The sequence below is a fragment of the Hyla sarda genome, chromosome 7 (assembly GCF_029499605.1).
Source record: "Hyla sarda isolate aHylSar1 chromosome 7, aHylSar1.hap1, whole genome shotgun sequence".
Lineage (NCBI taxonomy): Eukaryota > Metazoa > Chordata > Amphibia > Anura > Hylidae > Hyla > Hyla sarda.
The window spans coordinates 81,837,782-81,861,273 of record NC_079195.1 but is presented as its reverse complement, the minus strand read 5'-3'; the positions used below and the strand labels follow the sequence as shown (position 1 = coordinate 81,861,273).

The following is a 23,492-nucleotide window of genomic DNA, read 5'->3' as shown; positions in this document are numbered from 1 at the left end:
AAGCCAAATGAGTCTCCTTCTCTTCTGAGCATTGTAGTGCGCCCACAGAGCACTTGATGTCCACACGTGGGGTATTTCCATACTTAGAAGAGATGGGGTTACAAATTTTGGGGGGCATTTTCTCCTAATACCCCTTGTAAAAATTTAAAATTTGGGGGAAAACTAGCATTTTTATGAAAAAAAAAATCATTTACACATCCAACTTTAACAAAAAGTAGTCAAACACCTCTGGGGTGTTAAGGCTCAGCGGACCCCTTGTTACGTTCCTTGAGGGGTGTAGTTTCCAAAATAGTATGCCATGTGTTTTTTTTTTGCTGTTCTGGCACCATAGGGGCTTCCTAAATGTGACATGCCCCCCAAATGCCATTTCAGAAAAACTCACTCTCCAAAATCCCATTGTCGCTTCTTCCCTTCTGAGCAATGTAGTGCACCCACAGAGCACTTGACATCCACATATGAGGTATTTCCTTACTCAAGAGAAATTGGGTTACAAATTTTGGGGGGCTTTTTCTCCTTTTACCCCTTATAAAATTTCAAAAACTCGGTCTACAAGAACATGCGGGTGTAAAAAATGAAGATTTTGAATTTTCTCCTTCACCTTGCTGCCATTCCTGTGAAACACCTAAAGGGTTAACACACTTTCTGAATGTCATTGAATACTTTTGGGGGCGCAATTTTTGTAATGGTATAATTTATGGGGTATTTCTTATATGTAGACCCCTCAAATCCACTTCAAAATTGAACTGGTCCCTGAAAAATTTTGATTTTGAAAATTTTGTGAAAAATTGGAAAATTGCTGCTGAGCTTTGAAGCCCTCTGATGTTTCCCAAAAGTAAAAACATGTCAACTTTATGATGCAAATATAAAGTAGACATATTGTATATGTGAATCAATATATAATTTATTTGGAATGTACATTTTCCTTACAAGCAGAGATTTTTAAAGATTGAAAAATGCTAAATTTTCAAGATTTTTATGAAATGATGCAAGTAGGGATGCAAGTAATGACAAAAATTTACCACTGTGTTAAAGTAGAATATGTCACGAAAAAACTATCTCAGATAATCAGTAAAAGCATCCCAGAGTTATTAATGCATAGTGACCGTGGTCAGAATTGCAAAAAAGGGCTCAGTCCTTAAGGTGAAAAAGGGCTCAGTCCTTAAGGGGTTTAAAGGGATACACCACTGCTAGACATCTTATCCTCTATCCAAAAAATAGGTGATAAGATGTCTGATTGCAGGGGTCCCACTTCTGGTACCCTCCTCGATCTCCTGCAGCACCTGGAATTCTAAACAAACACTGGGTTCCTGCGGCATGATAATGATGTCACAGCCACACCCCCTGCATGCATATCTACGGGAGAGAGGTGTCAGCCATAGACATGAATGGAGGGGGCATGGTGTGATGTTAAAGAGATGAAAAGTAAAACGTATCCTTTATTATAAATCCATAGAGATAAAATCACAGCAGGTAGTATGGGTAACTATACTGCCTGCTGTGATTTTATCTCTTTCGATTTATAATAAAGGATACGTTTTACTTTTCATCTCTCCGGAGTGCTGGACTTTTCCTTGTATGGAATTTCCCTACTCAATTTCAATTAAAATATCATTTTAATCAATTGGCGTAAACATTAAAAAAAAGTCTAGAATATCTTATTTTTGCCCATTTCATATACAAGTAAAAAAATTATTGGTACCATCAAAACAAAACTGGTACCAACAAAAACTACAGATTATGGCACAAAATATGAGCCCCTATACAGCCCCATATTGGGAAAAAATAAGTGTTATAAGGTCAGAAAAGGACAATTTTAACCCCTTAAAGGGGTACTCCGTTGGAAAACTTTTTTTTTTAAATCAACTCGTGCCAGAAAGTTAAAACAGATTTGTAAATTACTTCTATTAAAAAAATGTAATCCTTCCAGTACTAATTAACTGCTGAACACTACAGAGGAAATTCTTTCTTTTTGGAACACAGAGCTCTCTGCTGACATCTCTGTCCATTTTAGGAACTGTCCAGAGCAGCATATGTTTGCTATGCGGATTTTCTCCTAATCGGGACAGTTCTTAAAATGGACAGAGATGTCAGCAGAGAGCATTGTGCTCTTGATGTCAGCAGAGAGCTCTGTGTTCCAAAAAAAAAAAGAATGTCCTCTGTAGTATTCACAGGGATGTGGAATTCCTATCGCCCGGCGCCCGGGACATGCAGTTTCGGGCGCCGGGCAGGGGAATTTTTCCGGCCCTTAGCCCGGCTTCGGGCAAGCAGGGCCGGACCTGACCAGCGCTGTGGTGCTCTGCAGTCTGTATGGAGTGGGCTTCTGACTCGTGCCTGCTCCGTACTCTGCAGCCCCCGGCTGTAAAGACTTGTGTCCTCTGAAGGCAGTGCAGTGGGAGGGGAGATGAGAAGCTGTGTACATCCTATCTCCCCTGCTCTGCCTTCTTTCTCCCCATGCAGACCTGCATCCTTTGCCTTCTCTCCACACAGCTCTAGCTATGGAGAACTGAGGGGAGGAGCGGACGCAAGTCTGCACGGAGCGCAAGTTTCCACCTCACACCACCGCTAATAGCCAGCATGCGGCGCTCAGCAGTCTGTATGGAGCGGGCTCTGGACTCGTGCCCGCTCCATACTCTGCAGCCCCCGGCTGTTTTCAGTAGCCGGGGGCCGCCGATAATGTCCAGCATGCGGCGATCGCCGCAGCTGGCTATTAACCCTTTAGATCGCCGCTATCAAAGTGGATCACCCCCCTGCAGAGCACACAGATCACAGAGCACACAGATCAATGGAGTTCAATAGAACTCTATTCATCTGTATGAGGAATCTAATGATTCCTCCTAAAAGTCTAATTAAGTGTAAATAGAAAAAAAAAAAAAAAAGTTTTAATAAAAGTTTAAAAGACACACATTAACCCCTTTTATGTTAAAAGTTCAAATCACCCCCTTTTCCTATATAAAAACATGCAAACATAATAAAAATAAACATATTTGGTATAGCTTCGTGCATAAATGTACGACCTATTAAAATATAACATTATGTATCCCGTACGGTAAATGTAAAAAAAAAAATACCTAACCACAGAATTGCAATTTTTATAATATCCCCAGAAAAAAAGTTAAAAAGCAATTAAAAAGTCAGATCAATACCAAAATGGTACCGATACAAAAACCAGATTATGGCGGAAAAAATGAGCCCTCATACAGCCTGGTCTAAAAAATGGCAATTAAAAAAAATTTGAAAAAGTTCAGAATTTTGAAACATGATATAAACTATAGAAATCTGGTATTGCTGTAATCAGGCCGGTCTAAAGTATGAAACTAACATGTTAGCTCAACCACAAGGTAAATGGCGTAGAAAAGAAAAACTACAAAATCTGCAAAATTATCTCTTACTATTTCAATTTCACTTCACCTAATATATATTTTTTGCTCCAGAGAATATGTTATTGAAAAATTAAAAAGGTATCATTAAAGTAGGTAGTTATGGCTATTATAGGGTGAGGAGGAAAAAAATCAGAGCTTGAAAGCGAAAATTGACCCGGACAAGTAGATTTTGCTCCTTTTTAGTCCCGTCGACAAGTAGTTTCTATCTCCGGAGAAAATCCACCTATCCCCGAGACAAATGGCTTCCCATAGGCCTGTGGCAACCGGGCCAGGCGCTTCAGCGCATTCCAGCGCTGCAACACAGCCTCGACTGTATATACCATCTGCCTCCCGGATGTCCGGCATTACAGCTTTACAATACAAACTATTTCCATCTGCTGAAGCTGGTAATTATAAACGGAGTTCTTTATCATAACTTGAACTCTATACCACATATTGATACGGACTGCAACTTCTCTAGCACGAGAAGTGAACTACGCCGGCCTATCAAATGTTGGATTAGTGGATTAATACATATATATAGCGGTGTATATTTTTTTTATTATTCTGTTTTATTTATACATCACCTCCCCACAAGGGCCCTGTGTAAGGAGGCTGCTAATAATGTTATTTAACTCTTGCAAAAAAATTTTTTTGAATAAATCTTTTTTTCTCATCATTAAAGTGAAGCACAGTTCTATTTAATAAATTTACTCATCATGTACCATTTTATGGTATTAGTCTAGAGGCTTATGGTACCACCCTTTTTCTTCTTTAGAGTTTTTGATAATTTGTAATTTTTTAGGTGTAAGTACTTTCCATTGAGCCTCGACTAATTTTTCTGTGAGCTGCACAATATCCAAATTATTTCTTAATTTATAAATCTGTTTAACTTTCTGGCAACAGTTGTTAAAAAAAAAAAAAAAGTTTTCCACCGGAGTACCCCTTTAACGACATGAAATATTAAACCCTTAATGCATCAGGACATAGATTTACATCCTGTACATGACGCGAGCACTGGAGCGGTGCTCGCATCATGCACGGCAGGTAGTTCCTAGTTGTTATCAGCAGCCAGGGACCCGCCAGTAATGGCAGACATCATCCATCACACTGATGTCCGCCATTAATCCCTCAGGTGCCATGATCAATATAGATCATGGCATTTGCGGCAGTGCGGCAGTTTGAAAGGATGATCGGATGGCCCGCGGGACTGCTGCTGGATTCAGTCATCCAACATGACTGGCGGCTCCCTTTCCTGCTTCGGCCATCAACCTGGGGTCTTCTCCTCTGGTCTGATATCAAGCAGACCAGAGCAGAAGATCGCCAATAATACTGATCAATGCTATGCCTATGAAGTGTATGCCCATGCATAGCACTGTTCAGTATCTGTAATCTGAATATTGGTATAAATTGTCCCCTATGGGGGACATAAAAAGTATTTTTTTTTTTAAGTAAAAAAAAGGTTTAAAAAAATATGTGAAATAGCCCCTCCCCCAATAAAAATGTAAATGGCCCCATTTTCCCATTTTATCCCAAAGAGTGTAAAAAAAAAAAAAATAGAAATGTATTTGGTATCTCCACACACTTAAATGGCCAAACTTTCAAAATATAATGTTAATGATTCTGCACGGTGAACAGCGTAAACGTAAAAAAAAAATAAAAATCCAAAATTGCTGCTTTTTTTTGTCACATTACATTCCCCCCCCCCCCCAAAAAAAAATAATAATAAAAAGCGATTAATAAGTTACATATACGCAAAAGTGGTACCGATAAAAACTACAGATCACTCAAAAAAAAGTGTTATAGGGCGTCAGAATGCAACAATATTGAGCATATTAATTTTCATACAAAAGTAATTAAAAGTAGTAAGATAAAATAAAACCTATACAATTTGGGTATCGTAATTGTATGGGCCTACAGAATTGGAATAACATGTTATTTTTACCCAAAAGTGCAAAAAGCCCCCAAAAGTTGCGATATGGTGCTTAATTTTTATTTATTTTTTAAAATTATGCAATTTTTCAAGTTTGCTCCACCGTAGTTGATGGTAAAATAAGGGATGTCATTACAAAGTACATATTGGTGGTGCAAAAAACAAGCCCAGATATGGGTCTGTATATGGAAAAATAAAAGCGTTAGGGTATGTTCGCACTGCGTTATGTGAACTGAATCCCCACTCGCAGAATTCCGCGAGCGGACTTCCGTGCAAAGAATAAACATGTTCTTTCTTTATGCGGATCAATTTCTGCGGTGGAATTGTCCGCTTGCTCAAATTCCGCAGTGTGAAAGGGTCCGTGGAACACCCATTGACACTAGTGTTAGGAGTTCACACAGCGCTAATTACTCAGTGTGAACATACCCATGTGGCTCTTAGAAGGGGAGTAGGGAAAAATTAAATCCAAAAGACAACTGACTCAGTTCTGAAGGGGTTAAAGGGCTAAGGCAGTGTTTCCCAACCAGAGTACCTCCATCTGTTGCAAGACAACAAATCCCAGCAGTTGGCTGTCCAGGCATGCTGGGAGTTGTAATTTAATTATTGGTCCCCCAGCATGAATTCCTCGGGGGGGGGGGGGGGGGGGGGGATCCATCCCCATGCCCCCCCCCCCGGTTCTTACACCCCTGTGTGCATGTAACAATGTTTAGCACTTATCTGATCACCTTGTAGTTTGCAGACTTTATTCAAAGACTTTTTATAATTTATGAAAAGTGACTTGTAAATTTTGAAATAAAATGTAATAGAATTTAAATAAATCATTTTGATCCATAAAAGCCAGGTAAGAAGTCCAGAATGGAAGGTAACTCTTGTCACTATATTCTAATGGCATGAAGGACATTTCCAAAAGAATCTGCAAGTCATACTGAATAACAGTATAACTTCACTAACCCAGCACACACCCTATGCGTGTTACAGCAAGGCAAAGTGTTCTACACTTCTATTGAGGCTCTCTGTAAGCCAGAAATAGCCATTTTAAAATTTAACCGTTTTCAATTTTTTGGGAAAATTTGGCGAATCGGACGAATCGAATTTTTCGAAAAATTTGCTTGTCTCTACTTCTTATATATCATAGTATTATTACCCATGGTAGCTGTGCCAATGTTTCTTCTTCTTGGATTGATTGGTAACAATAGTCGTAGGTCGAATGTGCTAAATTTCCCTGTAGTGCCACCACAGGGTGAACGAAGCATTACACATAGCTCATCAATGGGGTTTCTATGCAATCCAAGACATAGCAGGTCCTCCAGAGCAAAAGGTACTCTTTGTAGCAGGGATTTATTGTGGACAACAGATGAGGATAGTGAGGGATGGCTTTCCCTCTATTACGCAGCAATCCCTAGTAGGATTTAAGAAAGTGGGTTTTCTAATCTGGTCAACCCTGTTAACGTTTTTTTTTTCATGAAATACTAAAGATTTAAAAAAATGTACTAGAGGGGTTGTCTCAGGACAATCTTTGATGGTATATTGCTTATAGATGCCATCAATGTTAACCCATTGAGAGGCTCATAACTGTGATTCCAATCTATTGCCAGGATGAAAAGGCTGCAGTTATAGGAATGTCTGTATAGTGGTTTCTTTGGGGATCTAACGTTCAGTTCAGGAGGTCTGGGTGGTAAGGACTTAGTATGGTCCCCAATTACACCCATGTGACATCTCCCTAAAAGAGTCATCATTGTCAGCAGTGCTCTAAGTCTTTCCCATTCACATTTTCTCTATGCCTTATTTCAGCAAACAAAACCTACAAATTTTCTATTATCTACTTGAATATCGGTAACTTACAGGAATTACTGTTTCTTGAACAATAGCAGCTTTCAGGATTTTTCCTACATGTTGCCATTAAAATGTGTGCTTTACCTTGCTCGTAACAATTGCCATGTTTGTTTCCAGGTGCTTTACAAAAGGCTGCAATGAGAAAATGTATGAAAATGTAAAATTATTGTGTAACAATGTTTTTATGAACTGACACCATGTCAAATGAATCAAGTTGGTTCATTCTTAAGTTTAACTGGCAACAGTTAAATGTTCGCATTGAGATCATGAATAGACATCTTGTTCGGCGAATGACTGCAGTTTAATGACTCCTGATGTCAGTATATTTTGCCCTGGGTAAAAACGTGATATATGAATTATTCACTGCTCAGTGGAATGAATTGGTTCATGTTTCTAAGATGAATGTTAACTGCTACTATGTGACACTACAGGGCACAGCTAATACTGACAAAGAACAATGGCTTTTTCCTGTTAGAAGTTGGGGACATGGGACATTATCCGCAGTCATTTCCAGTAGAGTAGATGCTTTTTTATCCATGTAAAATGTCTTTTTCTGTGTGTTCTGTGAACATAACAATTAATATATAAAATAATGAAGTGAATATGTAGAATGCTTTGCTGGCCAAGAAAATTAGCTTGGAAGTATTTAAATCAATGCAGGAACAAATCTGTTGAATAGTGTGTGACTGGATCAGTGTGGTGATAGCTGGCTTGGCAAACCTTTTGGCAGAAAACCAGGGAACAGATTTCTGGGTTAGAAACAAAACAATTATGCATTTACCTTCATATTTCATATTTTTCATATTGTTTATAACTTAAGATAAACAAGTTAAATCTACAATAGTACTAAATCATGGAGGTGATTAACTATATATACCAGAAATCTGAATGGGTGCCCCCCAAAAACTGCAATACATGCATTGCTCCAGATTTATGTATGTGTTTCAAACAAGTGTCTACAAATGGGGCATGAAAGGGGCACAGGTTAAATGCACCAAATGGCACCAAAAAGTGTCTAATATGTCTAGCAAGATGCACCAAATCTGTGACACGATAAATTTAGCATATCTGTTGGATACTGCTCTTATCATGGACAGTGTCCTACTAGGAGCAGTAGTAGGAGGGACCCCTCCTGCTAGGGAAGCAGGTGGCATTTCGCAGCAATCCATGGCCAGTCAGCTATCTGAAAAACCCTAAGCTGCACTGTATAATCCGAGATCCGTGAACGGCCACTTGGTGTAGGCCATTTAGGGCTCCCAGTGGGGTATTTGAATATGAAGTGCAGAGTTTCATATATACATCGCTGGGAAGCGGAGCAGCATAGCATGCCGTCCGTTCCCCTAGTTAATAACTTATGATTGCAGTGGCCCCTGTAGTACTCAGCCCCTCAGCCCCTGTACTACTACCCCCAACATGGAGCAGACTCTGTTCCATGATGGGAGTAGTAGTACAAGCGCTAATGTTTTCTCCCCAGCCGCCTGCAGTTGGGGGAACTACTACTTCTGCAGTCGGGGAACTACTACTTCCCCGACTGCAGCAGTACAGTAGTGCAGTAGTGCCGCAGCACTGCAGAAGTCCCGGGCGGCTGCAGAGTAAAATGTAAAAAAATTACAGAACCATGCACAAAACTGTGGTAGACTAAAAATGAAAAAAATAAAACTATAAAAAACATAGACATTCAAAAACGTACTCAACCGAATACATCTAGTTGTGTAATCTAGTTTTTGTATGGTTGGTCAATGTATATGTTTTTCTATACGGTTGCATACGTTCAAATTGAAAACATATGCTGCAACCGTATAGCAAAATTGTGATGTGAATGCATACGAACATTTGCCCTGTTTGCTTTTAGCCATGTCTAAGGACTTTGGGTCAGAAATGTGTAAGATTTACTGATGATGATGTTTTTATCATGACAAAATAAAGATTGGATTTTTTTTATTGGAGCTGGAAGTCTTTTCTTCTATTCTTATTGAAAGGAAAAGGGTCATCCTGTTCACCCACAATAAACACAACACACAGGGCTACACTGTGGAGTGGTGAGTGTGCAAATCACAAATTTCCTCTCTTGTTGGCCTAGCTGAGTGTACAATGTTATGCTTATTTTTTCCCCACATGTGATTACCATTTTTATAGTATTAAAAGTTATGTTTAAAAAGGCACCCCCCCCCCAATAGTGGGGTTATGATGTTTCATGAGATTCTCAATGATTATCACATATAACCCTATTCTTGAGTTGTGGTTTATTTTACTGGACAAAACACCTGTAAAACCCACACTTCAAAATTCATCTCCTTAACTGAAATACAATTTGCCAATAATATAATGGAGAAGTCATTTCTACACAGGTTCAATTAGGTTTTATCCCTGCACTATTGATGTTTACTCAGTGTGCTCAGTAAAAGATATGAACATTACAGCTGTCACGTGTTATTCATGTAGTGACATTGTGACTTTGTTAACAATAAGATCACATTTCATTAGTAATACAGAAAACTAAGTCATTCTGAAGGGTTCACAACTATAATAGATTGGAATTCTGACAATAGCAGGTTCTCACACTGAAGCGCCGGTCCCAGGGTCTATAAGCTTTATTTCCTGGTTGTTTTCAATGTTGCAGAGTGCTTCTCTCACACTTCTCCCTCACTCTTAGTGTCAGTGACATGCTGGAAGGGGATTAAGTGTGTTGATCAGTTCCTAGGATCATTTATAAATTCAGTGACTTACAGGTGGTGTCTTCTTTGATTTTAGATGTTCTCTTTACTCTTCTTCTCCATAGAGCCAGTGATGACTTCTGCTGACTTCTACATAAATCAGACAAAATTTGTACCAGTTTAGTTTTTAACTACAATAATGTTATTGAAAGCAGAAATACAAGTTCTCACTATAAAAAATGATAATGGTGATGATAAACCATCACCATGTCAATGCCCTGAAATTTCAGCATGGGACATAAATAAAACCTAATGGCTATAGATAAAGCATTCAATAGACAGCTGTTCAGTGTCAGTAGACAATGCCATTTCTAGGAGGCCACATTCAAACTGGATTAGGAAAAGCCCATTTTTTTTTCCTATTTGACACCTTGATTAGAGAGCTAGAGTATATCATGTATAAGCAAGCATGAGTCTGTCCACACACTTGGAATAGCTGCCTAACACCAGAGGGCAGAAGGCGTCAGGGCCCAGTGAAGCGGCTTCCAGAGCTGAAGAGGAGCCAAGAGGTGAGAAGGGTAAAATATCTGCTTCATCATACGAAGGTCATTGTATTATAACCATAACTTGCCCAGCTTTCAGTGGCACACATATGAAACTCTTTAACCCCTTAAGGACTCAGGGTTTTTCCGTTTTTGCACTTTCGTTTTTTCCTCCTTACCTTTTAAAAATCATAACCCTTTCAATTTTCCACCTAAAAATCCATAATATGGCTTATTTTTTGCATACCCAATTCTACTTTGCAGTGACATTAGTCATTTTACACAAAAATGCACGGAGAAACGGAAAAAAAATCATTGTGCGACAAAATCGAAGAAAAAACGCCATTTTGTAACTTTTGGGGGCTTCTGTTTCTATGCAGTGCATATTTCGGTAAAAATTACACCTTATCATTATTCTGTAGGTCCATACGGTTAAAATGATACCCTACTTATATAGGTTTGATTTTGTCGCACATCTGGAAAAAATCATAACTACATGCAGGAAAATGTATACGTTTAAAAATGTCATCTTCTGACCCCTATAACTTTTTAATTTTTCCACGTACAGGGCAGTATGAGGACTCATTTTTTGCGCCGTGATCTGAAGTTTTTATCGGTATGATTTTTGTTTTGATCGGACTTTTTATTCATTTTTTAATGGTATAAAAAGTGATCAAAAATGCGCTTTTTTGACTTTGGAATTTTTTTGCGCGTACGCCATTGACCGTGCGATTTAATTAATGATATATTTTTATAGTTCGGACATTTACGCACGCGGCGATACCACATATGTTAATTTTTATTTTGTTTTACACTGTTTTATTTTTTTTATGGGAAAAGGGGGTGATTCAAACTTTTCTTAGGGAAGGGGTTAAATGACCTTTATTAACACTTTTTTTAAACATTTTTTTGCAGTGTTATAGGTTCCATAGGGACCTATAACACTGCACACACTGATCTTTTACACAGATTACAGGCGTGTATTAACACGCCTGTGATCAGTGTTATCGGCGCTTGACTGCTCCTGCCTGGATCTCAGGCACAGAGCAGTCATTCGCCGATTGGACACCGAGGAGGCAGGTAAGGGCCCTCCCGGTGTCCTGTCAGCTGTTCGGGACGCCGCGATTTCACCGCGGCGGTCCCGAATAGCCCGACTGAGCAGCCGGGTCACTTTCACTTTCACTTTAGAAGTGGCGGTCAGCTTTGACCACCGCTTCTAAAGGGTTAATACCGCACATGGCCGCGATCGGCGATGTGTGGTATTAGCCGCAGGTCCCGGCCGTTGATGAGCGCCGGGACCGACGCGATATGATGCGGGATCGCGGCGCGATCCCGCTTCATATCGCGGGAGCTGGCGCAGGACGTAAATATACGTCCTGCGTCGTTAAGGGGTTAAAGGGGTACTCCGCCCCTAGACATCTTCTCCCCTTATCTTATATAAGATGTCTGATCGCGGGGGTCCCGCCGTTGGGGACCCCCGCAATCTTTCCTGCTGCACCCGGCAGTCGTTTAGAGTATCGGGTGCAGCACAGGAGGCTTGTGACATCATGGCCCTGCCCCCTCAATGAACGTCCGTCACGCATCCTCCCATAGACTTGCATTGAGGGGGCATGGCCATGACATCACAAGTGTGGCGTGGCTGTGATTTCACGAGCCTCCGCCCCGCATCACCAGTCAACCGACACGGAGCGAAGTTCACTCAGTGCACTGGATGTTTGGGGTGCTGCAGCCGAGATTGCGGGGGTTCCCAGCGGTAGGAACCCCCGCGATCAGACATCTTATACCCTATATATATCTTATACCCAGAATTTATCTGACTGTACTGCTAGATTGTGCCCCAAACATGTTGTAAGTCAAACCCAAGTAAAGCCTCTAACAAGCCAAACATGCAGTGGTCTTGAGGCTCACAGCTGGCTGTGAAGGTAAGGGTTAAACTGGCCCATGTTAAAGCCCATGACCCATTTGTATAGACACACAGTAGTTTTCTAAATTTTAAACCATTAGAAGAATTTGAATCGCTTATTGCTGTGTTTTTCTTCTATTTCCTGTGTGTTTTCTTATTTAATATCCAGCAACTTACACTAATTGCCAAAAAAACATAACTCTTGTCCCTGATGGCACAATTTTTATTGGTAAAGTAAGACGCACTTGCGCACTTCCTTATACCTTTGTTTTCATGTACAAATGGAGATAAATAATATCCAGGAAAAGATGCAATGATTGCTGCAATTAGATATATTTAGAGGTTAATAGTGCTCTGTGATGCCTGAATACTAAACTGCACATTGAAGGCTCTCTGTCTTATAAAGTCATTACATGACAAACTATGCTCTGCTCTCCTACCAATTGGAAAGAAACCCACCTACAATGAGACATTATTGGAATAGAGAATTGCACATGGTATGGCTTTCTCATGACCTTTAGAACATTTTTGATCATGGACAATACCGTTTATTTCTAACGATAATTTGTTTTCCCTTATTCCTAAAGGCAGCAAAAATGGGTAGTAGTGCCCTTGTGAACAATCAGGACAGGTGGAATTTTATTGAATTAAACATTAAATTAACCAGTCAGTCCCCAGAGCCCCATATAAAAGGGCCCACCCCCATAAACACAAATTATTGTCAGAAATTAACTATTCCTTTACATCTTAATTGGCAGCACAAGTGGGGACTTAACAAGAAGAGCACCTATGAAAGAGGGTCTTTCAGTTGTGTGGAATTCAAAATAGAATGGCCTTTAAAGGACTGTAGGTCTTTTTGTGTAAAGACTCCTTAATGTCTTTAATGGAGCTCCCCACAAAATCTTGTACCCACACTACTACATCTTAAAGGGGTTAACCAGGAAAAAACGTGTCTCGGGAAACGCCCAGTTTGGAAGAAAATCCCCATAGCAAACCTCTTCTAAACTGGGCGTTTCCCGAGACACGTGTCATCAGAGAGCACGGAGACAGAAAAGAACAAACTTAACTTCAGAAGCTCATAAGTACTGAAAGGATTAAGATTTTTTAATAGAAGTAATTTACAAATCTGTTTAACTTTCTGGAGCCAGTTGATATATATATATAAAAAAAAAAGTTTTTTCCTGGTTTGGGGTTGGGGCAGGGACAACAAATTTGGCACCTACTGAGCTTGTAAGGATCTAGTAAAGGACCTTCACAGTCCCAGCAGGTTAGGTGTCTACATTTTGTAGCAGATTTTTATCCACCAGGTGCACAGTTGCCTAATATGGGAAAAGACCTCTGGAAAAGAAGGAAAGATCAAATAATAAATAAAACCCTTTATGTGTCACCCATTAGCGATTAGTGATGTCTAAAACCACAATTCTACAAAAAAAAAAAAAAACATACTGAAAAAAAAAAAAAATTTATGAACTTTGATTTTAAGGGAACCGAAGTGGGGCTAACAATTGCAAGGGAGCAACTGGCAACACTTAAAACATTAACTGTTATAAGAGACACAGGGTCCAAACCTGAAGTGCATGCCTGCCACTGGCAAGATGGAGCTGAATCAGAGCTCCACACCAGAACACAGGCCAAGATACCAACGCTGGAGCACGCTGCATGTGTGCAAACAATATAGAAAGGGACAGAGCTGACTTGCAAGCAGCATGTGACACTAAATCAGATGACCTCGCTTAGTCTCTGTCCTAATCTTTTGTGGTTTTTGGGAGTTACAATCATGTAGGAGGCAATACTATGCTACCCAAAATATGGAATATTTTTTTTTTTTAGCAGTTAAGTTTAAAAAAAAGAGAAGAGTAAATAAGAGCACATAGAACAGTCATCAAATCAACAACAAGATCCTGACCATTTGATAAAATGACAGATTAATGGACCCAAAATTACGGATTTATCAAAATAGAGTTCCAGAAAAGCCTTTAATGCTTTAGTCAGCCATAAACAGGTTAATGGGATAAGCAAATTGTGAACAAAGGTGACAAGGGAAAAGAGAGGTATTCTCACACAGGGTGGTCACTTTGGAAAGAGGGTAAACCATATTAAAAGCAAATATTTGTTGTGATGAGAAGGATGGTCATTGGGGGCATTAACTAAGATATGTTTAATTTAGTTCATTTTTTTAGTTCTTTTTTTGCATGACTCTGCCAAATTTTTTAAATGGTCGCAGGGCATGTGATAAATTTTGTGGAGGATACACATTTTCTGAAATTTCACTCTTCACTTACACCAAAAAGCTATGCTAGGTCTGGGCTGGTGTAGAATTGCACCTTATTGGGGGGTTTTATAACTTTTCTACAAGAGTCACAGCTGATAAATTCAACCAAGTACATCATTGTTTTTCCTGTGAAATTCCTAATAAGTTTGATGTGTCACATGACCCTCTTCCTATTGAAAAAACAAAAGTTGGATTCAAAATAGCCGACTTCAAAATGGCCGCCATGGTCACCCCCCATCTTGAAAAGTTTCCCCCCTAACATATACTAATGTGCCACAAACAGGAAGTTACGGTAATATCACCAACCATTCCCATTTTATTAAGGTGTATCCATATAAATGGACCACCCTGTACACACAAAAACAGCTCTAAAGACAATGATAAATGCCCCCAATTGTCTAGCCATGTACTTTGTATTTCCATTTTTGAGGTGCCTCTTGACATCTAAGAACTCCAGTGTATTATTCTGTGAAACATGAGATTGTTTTATTACTGGAAAACAAAAAAGGAGAAGAACTTTCTATATAGTTTCTGAAGTTATATTTTGAGTAATTTTATTTAATGGGGTCTTCCATAAGATATAAATAGAACTTTAAAGGATGTCTGTCTAAGACTAGAGTAAATTCATGTGATAAGGCATTTATCATTGTAGTGTAAGTGAAGCATTTTTCTACACCTTTTTTTTGTGTTCTGGTAATATGTAGGAGCACCACATTTATTAAATGGTCGCAGAGCATTTCATAAATTTTGTGTAGGTCACATTTTCTGAAATTTCTCTCTACACATACACCAAAGAGCTAAGCTAAGTCTGGGCTGGTGTAGTTCTAGAGACTTTCCAGTGGCTTTGCACCTTTTTTGCGCCATTTCACAAAAAGGCGCAGTTCATAAAACCCTTCCATATCATGTATATTGCCAAAATCAAGTGGATTGCAACTCAAAATCAGCAGAAATGTGTAAACCAAAAGGCGCAAATAAACTTTTTAAACTTTTTTGCGCCTTTTCTAGACCCAAAAAACAGTCTAAATCTCTGTGCCGATAGATCCGGCGCTGGTGATTCTTCATGTGTCCCGGGAGAGTAGTGACCTGACCCTTCTGATTCACTTGTTCATTTTAGTAACTAAACGATGTCTACTGGCTCATTGGCTGAAACCCTCATTGCCTTCCATTGGGGAGATTTTTCTAAAAATGAAGAAATACCTATTTTTTGATGTCACTGATCTCCGACGCTCTAAAGAAAAATCGGCGAAGGCCTTTTTTAAGAAATGGAAGTCTTTTCTGACTTTCTTCTGTACAGATGACAAAATTAGGAGGGTGATGGAACAGTTTAGAGATACATCATGGTATCTTACACGCTCTATTTCAGGGACTTTGGGAAGGTTAGAATTATAGATTGTTTGTTGGAGGGTCATTCTTCTGATCCAGGGCTGTCAGGTGCTGGTGAACCCAGACTGCGCTTATCTTTTGATATCTGATACTGTTATATCATAGGCTTATGCTTTCTTTTCCTTTACTGGATGTCTCACGTATTGGACCGAATAATTACCATTGGGGGGATTGGGTTGCCTTGGGGTTTTCTTGGGGCAAGGGAGGGGGGTTGTTTGGAGTCTTTTCGAATCTTGTTATAATGTTGTGTACGGTTTTGCATCAGATATCTACTTTTGTAATTCTCCCAAGGGATTGTCCTGGTAAATATTCCTTTATACTTGTGAAAATCAATAAAAATATGTTAAAAAAAACAAACAAACAGTCTAAAGACAATGATAAATGTCGGCCTATATCTCAAATGCAGCTAGTGTAAGAGAGAAGGAAGTATTTCTAAGATTGGTGGAGAGGAAGTGTTATTTGTTGAAGGTAGCAAAAAAGTTCAGTAGGGGGTAGTTCTTTTCTGAAGTGAAGCAGAAATAGACATGCTCCCAATGGATAGAAGACACTAGATTCCTTTTGTGCTAAATATTTCCTTTATTGTAGGGAAATGTTTAGTGACGGAGTTAGTGATGGGTGGTCAGGGTATGGGGGAAGTCCATAGATCGCAGTCTATAGAAATCGGGGTATTGCTAAAGCTTCTGGGGTCCATGGGCTACAGACAACATAGAGAATGTTTATTTAGATGCTTATAGGCTTCTCTTAAGCCCACTTGGCCCTGTCATGTGTTTAAGTTTGCCTGGGGCTGACCCTGGCTTGATGCCAATATGAACAGAGCCTAACAAAAGAGATAAGAATTTAGTAAAATGGATCCATTTTGGAGTTCTTCTAAGGCTGGGTTCACACTACGTTTTGTCCCATACGGGAGCGCATACGGCAGGGGGGAGCTAAAAGCTTGCGCTCCCGTATGTCACCGTATGCGCTCCCGTATGTCATTCATTTCAATGAGCCGACCGGAGTGAAACGTTCGGTCCGGTCGGCTCATGTTTGCGCCGTATGCGCTTTTACAACCACGGTTTTAGGTCCGGTTGTAAAAGCGCATACGGCACAAAAATGAGCCGACCGGATCGAACGTTTCACTCCGGTCGGCTCATTGAAATGAATGACATATGGGAGCGCATACGGTGACATACGGGAGCGCGAGCTTTTAGCTCCCCCCTGCCGTATGCGCTCCCGTATGGGACAAAACGTAGTGTGAACCCAGCCTAAGAGAGAACTGGGTCCCATAAACATCAATTCATGGATGGATAAAAGAAAATCTTCTTTGCTCCTTAATGGCCTATTCACACGTACAGATTTGATGAGCAGGATTTTCTGCTGCAGATTTCAATGTAAACTGAATGACTGAACACAGCTTGAAAATCCTTCGCACTAAATCTGCATAGAATACTGTATGCGTGAATAGACCCTAAAGAGGACTTGTCATGCCTCCTGACATTTCTGTTTTGGAAAATACTATATTTATCTGACTATAAAATGCACTTTTTGAGGGACTTTGAGGACGAGTATATGCCTTTTTAGAAACTTGGTATTCAAACTTATGTGATGTCTTTCTTGATTTTATTTGTAATACTGTTTCTTTTCTGGTTGTGGTTTGGTCTCCATACCCATACTCCATATTTACGCACTGAAGATCTGAATATTGGAGTATTTATATGAAAGTAAACTTGGCACTTCAATTAATCAATGAAGTTTTTATTTTAGCAGTCCACACACATATATTTGATGTTTTGGTCTCAACAAACCTTTATCAGAAATTGCTGCAGAGGCTGGTGTGAGCAAAAATTAACATTCATGTGCCGTGGGAAAGAGGTGCTCTGTAACTGCGACAAACATGTCGTCAAAGTGTTTCTCTGACAGAATGAGTTTTTTTTTCAACTATGGCGATTCTGTGGGATCTTAATAAAAAAAAAAAAAAAGAAAAAAAACATCTACTTACCTTCAGCGGTTCTGCTTCGGTCCCACGATGTGATTTTCTTCCTGAGCTGCAGCATGACAGACGAGCACAGATAGCACCCATACCCAATGAGTCATTCTACATCTCAGCGGATCGCTGGCTGCAGAGATGCCCTGTCCCAGCCAGTGATTGTCTGAGCTGCAGTATGACACATTGGGCCTGGGTACTTCCGTGGACGACAGTCATGCTCCAGCTCAGGAAGATGATCGCTGCGGGGGACCACAGCAGGACATCGGAGGCACTGCGGAAGCATTGGAGGTGTGTAGAGTTTTAATTTTTTTATATACCCCACAATGCTCATAGTTAGAAAAAAACACAGCCCATTTTGGCATTCAGGACACCTCCGGGATTTATTTTTGCATTTTAGTTTTTCCTTTTTGCAGCATTTTCTTTTAAGATAGTGCACTTTACGGTAAAACATGTAATATTTATTCTTCGGGTCAATACGAATAATATGATACTCATGTTTACATATTCGTGTAGTATTGTACAACTTTAAAAAAACACCTCCTCCTCCTATTTCTGATCATGCTCCGACCTATGACCTATCTCTCCCTCTCTCTCTAACTCCCCACCTAAATCTTGGTGCTCACGCCTTAATGAATCTATATTAGAAGATCCTCTGGCTGATCTTCAGACCCCCCCCCCCCTTAGCTCTTACTTCGACCTTAATTCAACCTCAGGCTCTTCACAGCATATTGTATGGGAGGCTCATAAGGCCTACATTTGGAGGGATCTTTTTCTCCTGGGGTTCAAAGATGAAGAAAGATCGCCAGAAGGAAACTAATCATTTGTTAGCTGCACTAGAGAGAAAATACAAGAGAACTAGGCTACTGGAAACCCATAAGGATATTTGCCTTCTACGTGAAAAGCTCCTTACACACCTTCAGGACAAATCTTCTAAAGCATACTTACACTTTAGACAGCGATTATACGCTCATGGTAAAAAAGGTGGCAAACTCATGTCATCCCGATCGAAGAAAGCAAGAGCTAAACTGCATATACATGAAGTTCGAGATGCTTTAGGATCTCTTTGCACGTCCACACCGGTGAAATGCGACACGTTTCACCGCGCTTGCGCGGTTTCATCAGGCATGCCTGATGAAACCGCGCAAGCGCGGTGAAACGCGTCGCATTGGATTAAATCTGTTCGCTACACACCTGGCTCTATTGTCTTCTCCTTGGTCAGTGCCGGTATTCCCATCTCTTCCGAAGTTCGCTTTATATCTCTCCGCTATTTCTGGGAAGGCTGCAGACCGGGATCATTATATCAAACGTACATCTTGGTTGTGTGGGAGTGCACACAACCTGGCAGGGTGAGCCTTCACTTTTTCCCTCCCCTCCCACACACCTGTGATCCCGTTGGTTCTTCACAAGGGAGCGCCTGTTTTTCTTTTTGTTTTACTTCTCCTCATTGGGCAGATGTATGGAGGTATGTGTGATGTCATGATGCGGGACAAACCGGACCTGCCAGTCTGGCCTCAGATGTGGCACTGCGCTCCCAGCAGGCTGAAGAATGCAGATTATTTTAGTACTGGGGGGTTGCAATGGGGGTGCTGGCTGGGCGGCAGGTGCTTTGGATGCTGGCTGGCTACTAACTTTCATGCAGTGAGCAGCGCCCCCATCAAGAGGGCACTCTATTCGGCTGCCTATTTTGCCTATAGGCAGAACTGGCCCTGTACCTTTCACTTGACTGTGTTACTTCAGACTTTAAATTTTGGATTTTAGAGACCACCCACGCTGACTTAAGACTGACTTTTGTAGTTTCCCTCGTTGCTTTTGCTTACATTCAGACATGGACTGTAGACTATGGGACCAAGAGTAGTCTGAGGCAATGTTTACCTGACAGGACAACATCCTGTACTGGGTCACCACACCTCTTTTTAGACATGTAAACCAGCTTTCCTGGACTAGACATCAGCTCGCTATAAAGCCAAGAAATTAAGCTTTGGCTTTAAGCTCAGTGTTCACTGAGATTCAAACACCAAGCTAGTCATAATGTTGGGAAACAGCAACTTCAAACTATTGATGTAATCTGATCTAATCTGATGGTACTGAAAGATCTCTGAGTCTGGAAGTTTATGTACAGTTTGAAAGTTTACAATTTTCAATTCTTAGGTGCCCCCTTTCCTCTATCACAAGAAAAATGACTGAGCAAGACTAGGTATGAAGTCAGGGATTCCAAAGATATGGGCACAGGTCTGTGAGAAGACTGGAGGGGGACGCTGCCTTATGATCTAAGTGGGAGATAAGTGGACAAGGATGGGCAAAGAATCTCTGGCCTACATTTCTGGGCAGACCATGACAAAAGATCAATAGGGAAATTCAATCAAGCTGTACTCATAATAGTATCAATAGTATCTTTTGGGTTTTGTTTGCTCTTTTCTTAGGCCAAGGTCACACTTCGTGAAATCTTATGGTGTATGTATTATATGGGCACATTTTTTTTTTTTATCTGTAGTCTGTAAAAAATGGCCCAAAATGCACATACAAAATATAATAAGACGCAAAATTTTAGCTGGCCTTGTAGTCAGTGTAGTAAGACTCAACATACAATATACAATCCAATATTAAAGAAAGGAAATCGCACTCAGCGCTCCGGTATGGACAATAGCCGGATTATTTCAAATTTTCATAGACAAGGTGCAGGGTGCAAACATAGACAAGACGCGGCTTCTTTCAATGAATGGGTGACCGCTGTTGAGCATGCACACAAGCACGCTTCCTCAGACCCTATCCCTTGACACACCGGCATCTCCTTAAGAGACCAAACGGGATGTGTATCAAATGAGGTGGCAACAAAAAGTAAGTGCAAAATTAAAAACAAGCAAAAACTTTAAAATTCCTATCTTTATGCAAAAAAAAAAACACTGCAGTCCAGCCTTTTATTTAATCCGAGATTGCCATAAGCATTCATTTTAATGATCCATTTTGCCTCGGCACGGTGTAGTGCTTTCTGTCTATCTACACCCGCTTTTGCATTAACTCTTTCGATTCCATGAAAGGCTAGATCACTCAGAGAATCATGATGACATTCCTTGACATGTTGGATAAATCTTGGAGACACTTTTTCTGACCTAAACGAATAAAAATGTTCACGAAAAAGTATGTTTATGCTCCTTTTAGTACTGCCTATATAGAAACGGCGACATGTGCAGGTAATAACATAAACTACCCATTGGGTTCTACAGGTGATTAGATCCTTAACAAAAAAAATTCCTGGATTGGCTTTTGCGTCCCTTGGTGAGAGAAGCACCATCTCTAGTAAAGGATACTAATGAATTTCTTACATGCTTTTCCGATGTGTCTTGGCCAGAGTCTTGTCTCTTGGCCTTGATTGACATCGAAAGCCTCTATACTAGTATCCCCCAAAAACTATGAGTAGAATGCATTAGAGATTTGTTCAGTGCTACTGACAAGAGTGCAGGTTTCATTAGCTTCATTTGCGAATCACTTTCTTTTGTTCTAAATAACAATACTTTCCAATTCGACGAACAATGGTATAGGCAGGTTGGGGGTGTGACCATGGCCACCCCCATAGCCTTCACATTGGCAATTTTATATGTAGTCATTTTCGAAAAGCGCTGCGTTTTCTCTGATTCTAATCCATTCTTGAAGTCTGTCCGGTGCTATCTCAGGTTTGTGGATGATATCTCCATCGCCTGGGATGGCACTCAGACTTTGAGGAATTTGTTTATTTTTTAAATTCTACTAACAACATGAATCTCAAGTTTACCTATAAGATTGATGATAGCAAACTTGAGTTTCTAGATGTCCTTGTTCAACTTGAAAATGGACAGGTTTCAACGTCAGGCTTCAGGAAACCCACTGCATGCAATTCTCTTCTCCACTTCAACAGCTATCATCCAAAGCACATTAAAAGGCTATACCTTATGGGAAGTTTTTACGTCTGCGCCGTATCAATAGCTCGGATAAAGGATTCTTAAAACAAGCTGCGGAGTTGGAGAAGAGATTGCATGATAGGGGCTACCCTGAAAAAATCCTAAAGGAAGCCTTGAATAGAGCCTTCCGACAAGACTAGGTTTTCCCTCTCCTTTAAATATAGTCCCGTCGCTGATGTCATTAAAACCGCTGTCAGGAAAAAAATGGTTTCTGATCAAAAATGATCCTATATTAGGACCTCTAGTTGATAACAATCCGCTTTTTGCTTTTAGGGAGATGTAAAAATCTAAGAGACATTGTAACTAAGAGCTCTTTTGTATCTAAACATAAATTGGATTGGCTAGCTAATTTTAGTCCCACTAGTAACCATAAATGTGGATCCTGCTCCTGGTGTAGTTATTTTGCATGCGGAAAATATTTCCGAATTGGAGGTGTGATTTTTTTTTAAGGATCTAATCACCTGTAGAACCCAATGGGTAGTTTATGTTATTACCTGCACATGTGGCCGTTTCTTTATAGGCAGTACTAAAAGGAGCATAAACATATGTTTTCGTGAACATCTTTATTCGATTAAGTCAGAAAAAGTGTCTCCAAGATTTATCCAACATGTCAAGGAATGTCATTATGATTCTCTGTGTGATCTAGCCTTTCATGTAATCGAAAAAGTTAATGCAAAAGCAGGTGTAGATGTGCAAAAAGCACTACTTCGCGCCGAGGCAAAATGGATCATTAAAATGAATGCTTATGGCAATCTCGGATTAAATAAAAGGCTGGACTACAGAGTTTTTGCATAAAGATAGGAATTGTAAAGTTTTCGCTTGTTTTTAATTTTGCACTTACTTTTTGTTACCACCTCCTTTGATACACATCATCCCGTTTGGCCTCTTAAGGAGATGCCGGTGTGTCAAGGGATAGGGTCTGAGGAAGCGTGCTTGTGTGCACACGCAACAGCGGTCACCCATTCATTGAAAGAAGCCGCGTCTCCTCTATGTTTGCACCCTGCACCTTGTCTATGAAAATTTGAAATAAAAACTGGCTTTTGTCCATACCGGGGCGGTGAGTGCGATTTCCTTTCTTCAATATTGGATTTATATGCACTGCATCTCTAGAATACGCACCCCGCAAATGGTTATCCGCTGCCGCTATCTCCACTGCAAACGATTGTCAGGTTTGCGTTGGGTCGGAGTGCCGATTTCTGTGTTTGTGAGCAATCCTACAATATACAATAACTTCATTTTGTTTGGATATGCTTTGTGTTTTGCATTGTACATTGACATTTAGAAAGTCAGAGTGAAAATTCACAGTATTAATAAGATCTGTAATTGACAAACATAATTCATTTTTTTTATAGATAATGAAGTTGTAAAATATCTCTTATGGAAGATTCTATTTTTACTATGAAGTACCATAGACTAGTTATATAAGCAGCTACCATTTGCCTTTTTAAAGTGCTCACAACAACATATTTCAATACATATTGTATCCCTTGGCTTATCTGCCACTTCAGAAACTGCTATAAAAAACAAAGTACTCTTCTTACATTGGATGCTCATCTTTGGCCAATGATGCAAACACAAAATACATTTTTCACAGTATATTTTGCGGTTGAATCCATGTCCTTCTAATGATAGAATTCTTATCCATGAGATTACAAAATAATATTTCCATGCAGTCTGCTTTTTTTTCAAGGCTGTGCAAATAAATAATATAGTTT

The 23,492-nt window shown here is 40.0% G+C and overlaps 1 long non-coding RNA gene across 1 annotated transcript; it reads right to left on the bottom strand.

Annotated features, from left to right (window-relative positions):
* Positions 1–7,138: 7,138 nt before the first annotated feature.
* LOC130281653 (uncharacterized) lies at positions 7,139–22,992 on the bottom strand. The gene is made up of 3 exons (XR_008846067.1): positions 22,897–22,992; positions 9,853–9,929; positions 7,139–7,257 (listed from the first exon to the last, which is right to left on the bottom strand). It is a non-coding gene; the product is annotated as an uncharacterized LOC130281653 (long non-coding RNA).
* Positions 22,993–23,492: the final 500 nt, after the last annotated feature.